This window comes from Balaenoptera physalus (assembly GCF_965194825.1).
Source record: "Balaenoptera physalus genome assembly, chromosome: 7".
Taxonomy (NCBI): domain Eukaryota; kingdom Metazoa; phylum Chordata; class Mammalia; order Artiodactyla; family Balaenopteridae; genus Balaenoptera; species Balaenoptera physalus.
In genome coordinates, this window is record NC_138886.1 from 93,261,382 (window position 1) to 93,274,325 (window position 12,944).

The window sequence follows — 12,944 nt, forward strand, 5'->3', positions numbered from 1 at the left end:
ACACCCCAAGTAGAACCCTCAACTCCCATCACAGATATATAACCAAAAGGATACCACATACACATATGTGTTTGTACATATACATATATATATATATATCCTAAACACGCACGTACATTTCTACCCTCACCCTGAATAAATACACAAACAGCCTACCTCTTACTACCTAAATTTTTACAGACAAAACCTTACTCACCCTGAATATTCACATTCCACTCTCACAACTATATATACACACACAACATGGGCCTGAAAACAAACATGTGCAACCAATATGCCATCCAGATGTACACACTGAGTACCTAAACACACAGGCTCACCAAGTACACAACTGTCTCATGGGCAACCCAAAAAAGACCCATATGCAATCCCACAGCCCTAAAATACATATACTCCAGGATTCCTGCACACACACATAACCTACACCGTCTACTGGTTTCCAAACACACAAACTAAACTCTCACATCCCCCAGAGTACATACCCCAGAAGCCCCAGGAACTCAAAAACACACACAGCCACAAATAACCTATTCTTATCAAATACAGCTGACCCTTGAACAACTTGGGGGTTAGGGCACCAACCCTCCATGCAGTGGTTCTGCATCCATGGATCGTGTAGTAGTCCTGTAGTATTTACTGGAAAAAAAATCCAATAGAAGTGGACCCGTGTGGTTCAAACGTGTGGTGTTCAAGGGTCAACTGTACATATAAGTCCACCTCACTAATACTGAGAACACACAAACAGGCAACACCACTAATTTCTTCAGGCATTACATTTTGAAATAGACACATAGAGGACTCTAAGCCTCCTGATATACTCACAAATCACAAATACACACACCCACAAACTCCTCATGAGTATACCCCCCAAATGCTCAGACACACTCAAAACAGAAAAACACCGACAACCTCTGCAGTCTTACTAATATACATACACAATTCTCACACACCTATGGACACACACATGCAAATATTCCCAAGCCCTGAACATACAGATCCCCTCCCAAACACTATACATTATGCTACCTCTCCAGAATACAAGCTCCCCACCACTACCCCAACATATAAACTGTATATGTGTGTGGGGGTGTTTATATATATATATATTTCTACCCTCACCCCGAATATATAGACAGACCACCTCTTACTCCTACCAAACACATGTATAAACACCCTAGCATTCTCCAAAGAAATACACTTTGAATACTCCTAACAACTCCATACCTTATGAACAATCTTTGATAATGCATGAACCTGATGATGGACACACACACAGATTAGAATACACAAGTAAGATACATGGAAGTGTCTCCAGCAAACCATTTATGAAACAACTTCCATATATCAAATTATCCCTAGCTATTAGGAGCCAGCTCACACATATGCAAGTACTAACAAATACCCATATCACATATTTCTAATACATAGAAATGCAATTGTCCAACTTCCCTGTAGAGACATAGAACCCCACCTCTTTATCAGATACACATATACTCACTTCCCAAAATACATAAGCTTCAGAGGCTCCTACTGAAAATTACAAATGCACAGCCTCAGCAAACATTCCTCCAAGTGGCCATGCCCCTTGAATACACACACAAACTCATTTAACACATAACTCTCCACAAGTCCCAAATGCAACCACAATTACCCAGAACACTGCAAATATGCAATAATATCATCCTATATGCCCTTTGTTCCAAATACACATACAGTACCACACTACTGGCATATACATAACCCCACATTCCCAACCTCTCACACAGAATTAACTCTGCCATCTTGCAGAATACAGAATCATACAAACACAACATACCTACATATACAACATCCACCAGTCCCAGAAAATAGTCACTGACTTGCCCTCTACACATCCAAATATAGTAGACGGCTCCTGAAAATGCACACACACAAACACCCCATAACCATACAACATGCCCTGAATACACAAATGATCATCCTACATTCCCCAAATATACAAAATAAACAGACTGGACACCCAAAGTAATATACACCACTACTTTTCCTGACATTGCCCTTATGCATATGCAGATAATCCTTCCAAATCCACCATTAGAAACACATAAATCCCCAAATTCATGGGTGAAAAAAACACATGTAAACATATTCCCCAAACACCTAATTACAAACACCTAACCACCAACTCCTTGAGTATGCCTGCGTCACATCTCAACACCCTCCAAGTACAACACTCACTCTTACACACTCTCACAAAAACACAGGCATGACCTCCCTTCAGACACAAACATCCACAGACAAAACCAACCCACACATTTGACTACATATCAGATTCCCACCAACCAATTAAATATGTACAGACCCCATCTATGCTTGCAAATCAATCATGATTTGACATCAGACTACAAATACATGTTTATTACCACATTCAGCAAAGTTGCTCCCATCACTGACAAAAGAATGCAGTTTGAACATAAGTGGTGATTGATGTTTTTATGATAAGAAGGAAGACACTAGCGAAACCATGAGTGTGTTCCTTCGATCTTCACTCATTTTCCAATCACCTGAGCTACACCTTTGGAACCAGATGAGGGTTTTCAACTCGCAAGAACGTCCCTCTAGCTTTTGTACTCTTCAGAACGCGCAGCCTAGAACGGCACCTGGGCACCTGTTTAATAGCTCACACACACTATTTACCCCCCATTGTAGGCCCCGCAATCACTGAACCCTTCATGCAGCCGGCTCCCCAGCGGTGCCAATAACCCTGGGGTAAACCCCTCAAGGGAATCGAGCTCTATGGGGGCGTGAATCCACATTGTGGGGAGTCTCCTTACACGGACAAGGGCACAAATAACCCACAGGGTGAACACCAGCGCAGAGCGGTGACACCTGAGGGGTGAAAAGTCCCCGTACCCCTTACCTCAGGGTTCCTGGAATTGACTCTCGAGGCCGCCATGACAGGCCCCACCCCCGCCAGACGGCCGTTGGGGCCCCACCCTCCGCGCTCGCGCATGCGCTCCTGTCTTCCGGAGCCGAGCCAACTGCCCCAACAGACGCCAGGAGCTGTTGGAGGACGGCGGTCCGCGTGCCCGAGAGCCCCGCCCCAGTGGGCGTGCGCAGGCGTGCAGGCGCGGGGCACGCGGGCATCTGGTCCTGCAGCTCTCTGCCAGAGAGGAGAGTGGTGGAGTGTCAGGCACGCTGCGGAGCGTCTCTGGCGACGCTCCTCGCTGGGAACTTTTGTGCTGGTCTCTTCTTAAAACCAGCTCTTGTGAGATGTGCACTTGTGATTTTTCTATTGCACACGTGAAACCCATGCACTTAGCTACAAAGAGTTCTGGAGAGCTCCGCTCTAAGCACAGTAGCCTCAAATTGGGGCAAGTGCTTTCATGCCCTTTGGACTGCAGTTCCTTGGTTCTTGTTTATGCCTTTCAAAAAACAGTAGGTCCTTTCTCCTGGCAAGCCTGAAGTTTCCGTTAAAGAACAATTCTAGCAAAGAATTCAGACCTGGGAAACACTCTTAAGATACTGTCTCCTGACTCCGTTCCTAGAGTTTTTCCAAACGCATTTACTCTACTAGAATATTTTTTCTCAGTGTATTTAATACATGGAGGTTTTTCAATAAATGTTGATTCACAGGTGTTTCCTTTGTACGTTTTTTTTTTTTTTTTAAATAACTTTGAGAGAGAGTGGACAATCTGGGCCAATTTCAACACAGCAGGTAGTATGGGAACAAATTTACTTTCCCTCCCTCCTTTTTTGTAATATCTTGCAGACTTTCAGTTGGCATTAAAAACAACAACAACAACAAAAATAGTAGCGGGATCAACTTACTGACCTGACTTTGTAATACTTCCCAAAGAAACTTCAATCATCAGATCCTCTTTCTGGTCAATTGCAAGATTAGAGCATTTCTCACTCAACAGGATGCCTCTGAAGACCCCTCACATCTAACAGCACTAAGCGCCTCCCAAGTGCCCAGACTTGAAAACTCCACAAGACACAAACATGGTATCTCTTTGTTTCTTTAACGTTTCGTGATTGAGTGGAAGATGAACTGTCTTCTGAGGCTTGTGATGCATGTCCAGAGTTGTTTTTTCTCAGTAGTCAATGCCTGCCCGCAGCCTCTGTGCAGGAATAGTCAGAGACCATGATCCAAAGGACTTTTAGATACTCCCTTCAATGACTGCTCTACCCAAATTGCATTTGGGCTAATTTGATTATCTCTGTCCCTGGGGTGTAGGATTTTGAAGTATTACAAAAGTGATTGCAGAATTGGGACTGGCTAATTTTTGCACAGTGCAATTTTTGTATCAGTGGCCTTGAGAAGAGTCCTTCAAATACTGTATCAGAATTATGAGTGAGAATCTTGTAAATAATTGGTTGAATGACTGAACAAAGGGAGGAAGCAACAAGGAAGCCTGCCTTTCTCGAGTGCCTGGGTACAATATTTTGCCTCACCATCCCTCTAGTATGAAGTTATTGGTTGAAAATCATATGAGTTCTCCTTCATTGTAAAAGCTCCAGTACTGAGCGATATTCCCAAACTGTTTATTTTTTTCAGTCCCCGACAGGAGTTTCTTTAGATATAAAGTTCATTTAGAAACTTTATGTCTAAAGTTTCTTTAGATATAAAGTTTCACCATGATGTTGCTTGAAATATTCTCACCTTATCTTCTCATCTTCTTCTGAGTCAGTTTTTCCTGACAAGGGGCAAGGAACTTCTTAAACACCAACAGGAGTCTTTTTCACACTGTGGAACAGTCCTTCTAAACCTCTGTTTCCTTCCCCAACACCCCACAATCAGTTGGAGTTCTACTGCAGCTACAGCAGTGAGAGAATCTCGTCTCCCAAGAGATTTGGTTGCCATCCTCTGAGGTTTTCAGCCTTCATCTCCCTTGACAAGTTTCCTAACAGTCCTCTCTTCTCACAACACAAAACACGAATACTCTTTCATATCATTTTGATAGTGGTAAACTGACTGACATGGATTCTCAATATGAAAATAATAATCAAACAAGTTTTGCAAAAGGAATGCTACCATGATTCCCATGCAGATGGGGCCATACGCAACGATGAGCCTAGATCGTAAAGAACAAGTGTATGTAATGCAGACAGGAAATTAACAAACTCGTAAGCAGGGCTTGCAGGCTAGGATTTAGATGGAAGTGGGCTTGTCTGAATGGGGATTGGACACTGGTGGATAAACTCTTGGCATTGTGTCAAGGTGCACATCCATCTCATGGGTAGTGGACTTTTAACACCTAGAAAAACCAGGGCTCTAGGATGTTTAGTCCCTTTAACATAAGGAAAGAGAAGAAGATTTTCTGCCTTCTTGTTCCTTACTTCTGTCCTTACCCCTACTAAGCCAAGATGTCCAGTGCTATATGATGGCTCTTCCAAATCCATTTCATCCAAAGAGCCTGCAGATTTTGTGTATGTTTACAGTTGGGTTTTCTGTTGGAGCCAAGGTGCACACTTGAGTCTCATCCCTCCAAGTTCTCTTTCTCATAAGGATGAGTAACTGATAATAGCTTAGTATGTTCTGATTTTTTGGTAGTGTTGCCAGATAAAATACAGATTTCGAGTTAAATGTAAATTTCAGATAAACAGGGAAAGACTTTGCAGTAAAACTATGTCCAAAATGTTGCATGGGACAAAGTTGTACTAAAAATGAATTCATTGTTTATGTGAAATTCAAAAGTCAAATTCAGTTAGGCATTTGTTACTTTTCTTTACTAGATCGAGCCACCCTATTCTTTCAGGTGCTTTGAAATTTAAGAGACTAGAAAGTCTTGTTCTAGGAATCTAGTGCAGAAAGAGAGGAGCCACGATACCCGTACAAAGACAATCATTGGAAATATCCTCAGATATATTGGAACATATATGAATTTTCATCTAGAAAAAAAATGAAGGAATTTTAAAAAATGAAAACAGATTGCCTTCGTTTTTAGTTGCATGACGTATCTCTGGGAAGATTTTAGTGAAAGAGATAACACTGGTTTCCTCCGGGAAAGAGGATTGGGTTGACAGGGGAAAGAGGTGGGAGGAGGACTCGCCACTGCATATTCCATTTTGCACAATTTAATTTTGAACCATGAGAAGGTGTTGCTCGCTTAAAATATTATACTAAAATCATTTAAAAGGTAAAAAACTCAATCTTTTACAACCATGGAATACTATGAGAAAGACATTTAGTGAATTCTGGTCTTGGACATGGGGGCTGCATGACGGTTTTTTGATGGACGGGGGCTTTCCAGCACAAAGGATCATTAGTAAGGCTGGTCCTGCTGGATGTTGGTTGGAGCACAAGGACCACTCCCTTAGGAGTGATGTACATACAGCAGTCAAAGACACTGGATCTGCTGAGACAATCCTAATTTCAAATACTCAGTTCCATGTGGCCATAAATACCCAAGTGTTTATCAGACTAACAGTTCTGAATTTTGTTCAGAAAGTCTAGTCTCTGTTGAAGTAAGTCAAGAGCCAGGTAGGAAGCAGAGTGTGTTGAGGGACACAAAACTAGGTTGATGGAAAAAGAAGTGAAAGGAAGGGAACATCAAGTCCAACCTCGGTGCCGTGAATCAAAAACAGTCTATAAACTGCGTAAAGAGGCACATGCCAATTGTGTTGCCACTGTGTGAGGTGGAAGGAACTTCCGGTTCTTGCCTACCTGCCAGAGCCCTCGTGGAATGTCTCCCCACCCCCACCCTACCCAGACCCACGTGCCCTCTGCCCCTCCCCCACTGCAGAATGTTTCAGCCACATTCTACTGTTATGACTCAAACCTGCCCCTCCTTCAGTTGGATCCTGAGCGTCTGTTGAAGCAGGTCACTCTCTGGGTCCTGGTCTTGACTTTTCTCATTGAGGCTACCAGGCAGCAGTAGTCCGTGCCCAAGCCTGCAGGATGGCTTCAGAAGGAGGTAAGCCTATAGGCTGGGGGTGTGTCCTCAGAGACCCTGCCATCCCTCACATCCTTTGGGTTCACACGTGACACTTCACGGTGGGCACACAGTTGGACTGAAGTAGAGGGAGAAGAGAGCACTGGACACACGAGGACATTTCACCTGGGGAGACTGGGGAGCCTGAAGAAACCTGAGACTGCACTGGGGAGGAGGGGTCATTGGAGGTGGATCAAGAGGAATTGCCCTGGCTATGGAGAAAGGATGGCAGCAGGCAGGTTGATTCTTTCTAGAAGGGAGACAAGCCACTTTGAAACGTGTGTGTAAGGATGTGTGTGATGTCCTGGTGGTGACACAGGGAGGGTCATGAGGAAAGCCTAGACGTGTCTTGTGTTCCTGAGGCACCTGAAGCTTGCCTCACCATATCTTTCTAAGGGATTTGAACAGGAGCCTACTGTATCTAAGGGGGCCGTGGGGAGAGATGGTCTTGGTGAGAAAACTATTCAGTGGGGCTGTGTGTGGCCACACCTGCAGTGAAGTGCCCTCTCCGAGAGCTAGGCAGGAGGTTACTCTAACTGCCGCAGCCCACACCTCGTCCACTCCTCCCAGCCCAAAGCTCACTTCTCAGTTCAGGCAACTGTTGCTTTGGATTCAACAGGGGATGGGCAACCGTGTAACTTCAGCCAAAAGAGGGCTCAGGTTCCTGAGTTGCTCTGAATTGTTCTTCCTTTTGTGGAATCGCAGTACTTCAGACCTACTTCACCTCGTCCAGTATCTCATGGTGGACCCTCAGGCTGCCTTGAGAGGAAGAGTTTGTTCATATTTCCTGTCACTCCTTCATGGACAGGGGACAGATGTGGAGTGGGGTTGTTTCGGGTGGAATGTCTGTGAAGGCTGCTTCCTCTTTTAAAGGGGGAAGGAGTGTAGCCCAGGGGCAGGAAGACGATCTTCTGTGTTATTATTAAACGTCCTATGACACCTGTTCTGGTTAATTAGGTGCACCGTGGTGTGTACCTTGTTCTCATGAACAAGGATGTGATCCAGACAACTTGATCGCCATGGCAACTGGCTTCTGCCTGCTTCTCAGATTGTCTTTCCGTTATTGGGAGCTGGAGGGGGAAGGACCACAGGCGGTCTGTACTCCCATGACCAATGTAACATGACAATTCCCTGGCCCTTGTCTAATCCTCTGCAGCCATCACTGGCTGTGAAATGACAGAATCTAAGGGACACGCGCCAACTTCTCACACACCACTCCCCCCACCCCCGCCTCTTAGGAACAAAACCCCTGAGTGATGACAGTGACTCTGGGTACTGGGGAGGGGGTGGCAGGACCTGGCCCATGTTACGTGTCTGCTGTGGGTTGTTCTGAGATGCAGGTGCATTCTGGGCAGGTGTTATGGGTTTGTATCAGGATTCCATTAGAGAGATATTTTCCAGCATTTTGTTTTGTTTTGTGAGGCTAGGAAAGAAAGAGGGGATTTCTACTGAGCATCAGGAAAAGGAGGACTGAGGAGGAGGTGGGGCCCTAATATTTTACACAATACCTGTCCACAAAGGGCTTTTGGGTGCCTAGAACTTACCTTGGAGAAGGTCCCTACCTGCTAGTACGCCGGCTGAGGGGCATTTCTCACAGAGCAGATGTCCACACAGTTCCAGATCTTGGGAGACAGCCTGTGAGGCTTAGGTGCCAGGGGGTGCCTTAGGGAGGCTCTCCAAGTCAGTGCTTGCTGAGGTGATTTCTTCTCGGCAGACAGGGGTCAGGGACCTTGGTGGATGGGCGCGGGGTCACCAGTGGAATAATTCTCAACTGGAGGTCAGGGCATGAAAATCACTTGAAGACCTTTGCACGCTGCACAGTTTCCCTTGTCCAAGTGTCCCTCACCTGTGGAGATTTACACTCTGATGCCACAGAAAGCCTCAGTCCCACTTGCCCATTCTCCTCCTCCATTCACTCCTTTCCTTTGCCTCAACAGCATGTCCAGTGCTGGGAACGGATGTGACCATGAACCCCGGTGCCTCCTTGTCTACTTTCACGGCAGTGCCCTTCCCTCCACCCATTCCTGGCGCCCAGCACCGGCCACCCTGGCAGCAGCACCTGCCACGTCCCATCACCCCAGCATTCCCTCCTGGCAGCAGCCTGCTGCTGCCAGCTTTCCCCAGGACGCCTATGGTGGCTAATGGTGGCCGTGGCCCCAGTGCCCCTGGGGCTTGCAACCTCACGGTCCAAGTGAGGTCACAAGGGAGGACAGTGGAAGCCCCCCAGTCTCAGACCTTTGTCGTTACTCAGGCCCCCCTCAACTGGAGCGCTCCTGGGGCCCTCAGCAGGAGTGCTGCATGTCCTGCACCCGTATTCATAGCAACCCCTGTGATGGGGACCGTTGTGACTGCTTCAGCTGTTGGAGTTAGTCAGGCTGGCAAGGGAGGCTGGACCCCAGGCTTTCCTCCTCAAGCTCCACCACCAGCTGCCCAGCTGGCCCCTGTCATTCGCCCAGTGAACTCTGGGCCATGGCCACATGGCACTTCCAGGGAGGGCCGCCTGGCCACCAACCAGTCCAACGCCTCGCAGGATGGCTCCTCTAACACCCAGAGAGAGTACAGTAACTTCCTACGTTGGCAGCACATCAAGCCCCTGGCCCGGAGACACTTTCACCTGAGTCCTGATGCAGAAGCTTTTTCCTGCTTTCTCATGTGAGTGAACGCTCAGAGGGTCCTGAGCTTATGGGAGCTTTTAGATAAAGAGGAACTGGGGATGGACTCGCACGTTAGGTTTCTAGGGCTACTGGAAGGAAGGTGTGAGGGCGATGTCCATGCTATGAGAAGGCACATTGTCGGTCACATGGGTGGGCCTGCCAGTCCGTGACATCAGGACTGAAATGTGCCCTATCTCAACGGGTCCCACCACCCTGTGAGTCTGGCCAGCTTGCTCTTCCATGATTCTCATGGTAATATGGACTGAAGACTTGCAGTCAGAGAGGGTCGTGGTGTAAGGTGAGGAGCCAAGGAGTGGATGCCGCACTCTCCTGTGGTGCCGTGTCCTTCATACAGGACGTGAGCGTACATGTCCAGGGGAGGTCACTTCAGAGGAGGGGGAGGAGCGCGGGGCCCAGGAGAGCGCTTTATGCATGCCTCCACTTCGTTGTGGAGAATTCCACTAGGAACAGGGTGATGGTAGAGATCTCCTAAGGGCGTGGGCTCTCTCCCACTAGAGTTGTGAGCCTGGCAGGCATTTCCATCCTAAACCTCCGGTCCCTCGTAAAAAGGGGACAATTACACTTCACTCAGAGGACTGTGCAGAAGACGCCTTGGGCTAATCTATGAAGTGTGAGCAGATTGCTTGGCACATGCCACGCCTCATTGACGATGGTGATTTTTATGATGAAAATGCAGCCTTGAGGAGGAAAAGAGCTCCCCAAGGCACAATGTCCCAGCTCTAGCCTGGGAGTGGAGGGTCATCCTTCAGTGAGTGTGAGGCGGTGACAGCAGTGGCCGGGAAGGCTTGTCTTTGCCCTCCCAGACGCCCTCCTCTCACCCTCCTCTTGCTCAGTCATGCTGTGTTGAGTGATGTGTGGTCCACATGGGCGGGTGGGGTCAGGCAGGTGGGGGCTGGGCTGGGCCCGGAGACTGACCCCGAGGGCTTACAGCCCAGTGCTTCGATCCGTGGCCCGCCTGAATCCCAACATGCCACTGGAGGAGGGACTGTGGAGGGCCGTGCAGGAATGGCGGCGCTTGAGCAACCTTGACCGGATGATCTACTACGAGAGGGCGGAAAAGTGAGTCAGCGTCCTGGGCCCAGGGGCTGCGTGGAGGGTGAGGCGAGTGGGTGAGGGCAGGGTCTGGCCGTGGGGATGCTCATCAGAGAGGACAGAGGAGAAGGGCTGTCACCCAGCACAGGGGCCCCGCAGCCCAGGGGCCCTGCTGTCCCCCAGAAACCCATCCCTCACCTTGAGAGTTTGAGACTTCTGTCCTTCCTCCACCAGGAGCTCTGCCTTCCCCTGATTTTGACCTACCCTTGCCTTGACATGAAGGTCTCAGGACGGGGCAGGGTGAAGCTGTGAGTCCAGTAGGGGTCCAACTCCGGCCATATGGGCTGGGCCGGGGAAAGAGCTCCACCCGCCAGCCTGCTGCTTCCTTAGTGGTGGGTGGCTGGCGGCCACTAACATAGATTTGGGACCACCTCTCCTCATGAAAAGTGCCCTGAGTGGGTACCCTGGCATCCCTGAAGAGGCTGGGGAAGCCAGCTGTCGTCGGCGCAAGGGTCTCCGGCCCTTCCAGTGTTTGCTCCATGGTAATCCCCTTGGTTTAAGAAACAAAAGCAAACAAACGAGCGCCTCTCAGAGGAAGGGAAGGCCTCTCCTCTAAGCTCAGCATTCACATCGTCCAGCCTCTCCTGGGCCCTGTCTCCAGGTCTATGTTCCAGGACTCTCAGTCCTAGCCCAGTGTCCTGGATTCGGTCAGGGACCCCTGTGGGGAACACATGCCTGTTCCAGCCTCTGGCTGTCAGCCCTTCATGTGGTTCTGGATGGGGACGGGGGCATGAGGAGGGTGCCCCCTGGGTCAGCCATGTGTCCCGTTGACCTGGTTCAATTCAGCGACCTGGGTCTATGCTGTTGAATGCCCTCCAGTGCTGGTGAGGCAGGAAGGGTCCCAGATCTTGTTATCACTTCCAGGAGCAGCTCTCTGCTGTGGACAGCACCTCACAGGGCCTTGACGGCCCCAAGGCACATCCTCTCCCAGTGCCTCATTCTTGGCTGCCTTTGTTGGGCTCCAGAACCCAGGCCTTTTTCTCAGGGTGGCCTGTGCCTCCGTCACCCCCCAGGTTCATGGAATTTGAGGCCAAGGAGGAGATGCACATTCAGCATTTGCAGTGGATGCAATGCGCGCAGGACGTGCCTCCTCCAGCCCCACCGAAGCTGGATCCTCGGGGGCCCCCAGCCCCGAAAGTGCGCCTTCAGCCAAGCACCCAGGTTCCCACTGGAGCTGAAGGCACAGGTAACAGGGGCCTAGGGTTGGCCACCGTCCCCACGTGGATCCTTTCCTTTCAAGACAGGGGCATTGGTCTTTCAACCAAAACAGCCACCGAGGCGGGATGTGGAGGGGTGGGGTCTCAGCTGCCCTTTGTCACTACGGGGTATTGACTTGGTCAGTTTTGTAACTCCTCTCACACCTCCCTGTCAAAGGACCCCACACGAAGTCTGCCTAAGAAGTGGGCTTGATGGGGAGACCCCTAGAAAATTGGAGGTTCCCCACTTCCTTACTTGTGACTCTCTTAGATGACCCCCTAACCTCCCCTCTCCAACTGTGCATGAGGCTTCAGATGGTCCTGACCCCTCCCACACCCACATCAACGTCCCCCAAACAATGCCCTCACCAACGTGCGCTCGGTGGTCAGGAGGTGGACCGGGAGTCCCTCACCTTCCTTCCCTTCCTCCTGCTCTGCCTCAGCCTGTGCTCCCAGGATGTCCGGCCCCAGGGCTCAGCCCTCGCACCCGAAGCCACACAGATCCCAGCGGACCCTGGAGACCAAGGCGCCCAAGGAGATTCCCCCTGAGACTGTGAGGGAGTATGTGGACAGGATGGAGGCGCTGGTGGGGCCCGTCCACTCAGCCCCAGGCAAGTCACATGCAGAATGTGGAAAGGACGGAAATGAGCTGAAGCAGGAAGAGGACGACACCTACTTGGACCCGTGTCTCTTGAGCTACACTGACGAGCTGCGTTCCCGGGAACACTCTGTCACCAAGGTAGGCTGGGCCTGGAGCCTGGGGTCTACAAGATGCCAGGGCATGGAACTCTCAGCACCCAAGATCTGGGTTCTGCTCAGGCCGATGGGACTTAAGCTCAGCTCCTTGTTCCTGAGCCTGGTGTTAGGGGAGGTTTACGCAGATGTATGTGTGTATATGTTTGTGTCTGTGTGTATGCCTTTGTGTGTCTGTGTATGTGCATCTGTATAAGTGCTCTTTTGTGTGTGACTGTGTATGTGCATGTATGTGTGTGTGTGTGTGTGTGTGTGTGTGTGTGTGTGTGTGTGTGTGCTGACCATCCCCGCCTTGTGGAGGAGAGTGGGGG